This window comes from Otolemur garnettii, unplaced genomic scaffold, assembly GCF_000181295.1.
Source record: "Otolemur garnettii isolate 467f Iridium unplaced genomic scaffold, OtoGar3 scaffold00006, whole genome shotgun sequence".
Classification (NCBI taxonomy): domain Eukaryota; kingdom Metazoa; phylum Chordata; class Mammalia; order Primates; family Galagidae; genus Otolemur; species Otolemur garnettii.
This window is the reverse complement of record NW_003852401.1, coordinates 45,445,360-45,447,535: the sequence shown is the minus strand read 5'-3', so window position 1 is coordinate 45,447,535 and position 2,176 is coordinate 45,445,360.

Here is a 2,176-nt window from a genome sequence, read left to right as displayed (position 1 = left end):
TTTTCCATAAAGAGAAAGGAAAAATAATTCCATCTTTTCTTCAGCCCTATTTATCAAAAACTGTACAATGGGGAGACCAGAAGTTTCTCCTGGCTTCACTTGTGTCCCAGGAGGGTGTGGTGCTCAGTGCCCCTGCTGCTCTCACACCCCGAGGCCTTGGGGTGCCTGTTCCCCAGAGCCAGCTTTCAGCTAGACGCCTACTTCTTTGAACTTCTTTCAAAAAACTAAGAGAACCCACCCACATGTCCAGACTTTCCTGAATATCTAGGACAACTGGAAGAAGATGTAGAGTTTCTTAAATCATTTTCAGCCTGCCCCAAATGCTCTGCCTTTCCTGGGCCTGGCCTTGCCCAGGAAGGGTGTATCTGCCTGCTTTGGGTTTTAAGGGCAGAGCACCCCACCCCCACGCTATGCCTTGGCAGCCCTGTGACCTTTACCGGGTGGAGGGGAATGACAGGAGTGGGTCGTCTCTTATTAGCACCTTCATTAGGGTGGGAAAGGGCAAAGGGGAAAAAGTGAAACCAGTGAACAGGCCAGTGCCTGCTGTCCCTTGGTGAAAGTTTTTCACCCCAAGAACCTATGGGACTGTCTGGGAATCCATCAGGATAGAGACTAAGTCCTGCCCACTCAGGACATTCCAGCCCAGCCAGAACAGAAATGTCCAATGCACACGAGAACTCAGAAGCTCTGTAAAGGAATTGGGAGATGCTGCGGACAGGATGAGGGACAGTCAGAATAGGAAGACATCCTCCAGGAGTGCAGCGTGAACAGTCTGGGCTGGACAGCCCCATCCACCCTGGTTTTACTGTGTGCTGTAAAAGACAGTGGAGAGGGACAAGTGACAACTCTGGTCACACGGCTGATGGGTGAAGAAGCCCTTCCTCCACAGGGGTCTTTCCTGGGGGCTACCACCAAATTGAGACCCTTTTTTCATGTCCTTACAGGTTGCTCATAGTTGGTGTGGCAGAACCACAAGCTCAGGTTCAAAACAGGAGAGGTGTCCTCATCTCCAAGGGAAACGTACAACTCCTTTGTTAACTCCTACACATTCTGATGCAGCATTTTTCATGCAAAAGTAATGATAATTATGGCAGTCGTGATCGAAATATTTTAATAGTACACCTTTCATACTGTAATGTTTCTCAGAAGGCAGGCTCAGGTCAAAAGTTCTCAGAATTTTCCAGATTTTCACATGGATGCATTAGCATTGCTCTATACCAAAGCAAGTAATTCCCCTAATAGTTAACCTCTAATCCAACAATATTTTATTAATTCCTCAACAGGACTCAAGATTCAGACTACTGACACGTAAATCAAAATGAACATGAAAGAGTCTTTACTCACTCTACAAACAGCATACACACAAAAGAATGTCCATCAGTGTAAGTTCAGAATAAATCTGAAAGGAAAAACAGCTTCAACTGGGGGTTACCAATTGTTTATCCGAAATTTCCGGTTCTTTTCTTTTCTTTTTTCTCGCCCTCAGTAGAGTGCTGTGGTGTCACAGCTCACAGCTCACAGCTCACAGCAACCTCCAATTCCTGGGCTTAGGCAATTCTCTTGCCTCAGCCTCTCCAGTAGCTGGGACTACAGGCGCCCGCCACAATGCTTGTCTATTTTTTTGTTGCTGTTTGGCCAGGGCCAGGTTTGAATCTGCCACCCTCAGTATATGGGGCTGGAGCCCTACTCACTGAACCCCAGGCGCCACCCCACCAGTTCTTGTTTTGTTTTCATGGGACACCGGTATGACAATCTCTCCTAGTGTTTCTCCACCCATCCTGCAACCTCGCTTCTGGCCATCTTTCAGGTAGCAGTGGTGGCTCTCTGGGAGAGGCAGGATGGAGCAGATGCAGAACAGAGTGTGCTGCCCTTCCCCCGCTGTGAGACAGCAGCCCACTATGGCAGGATTGGCCCTCGCATTCCCTTTAGTGGCTCTGCCACCACCTCTTGCCACGGTGGTGCTCTGTTTCTTCTCTGCCTGGCTGGGCAGTGGGAGTGAACAAGGGGAAGCTGGGGAGGTCCTGAGTCTTCTGGATGAAGAATTTCTTATGGGGGCAGCACCTGTGGCTCAGTGAGTAGGGCACCAGCCCCATATACCAAGTGTGGCGCGTTCAAACCCAGCCCCAGCCAAACTGCAACAACAAAAAAATAGCTGGGCATTGTGGTGGGCACCTGT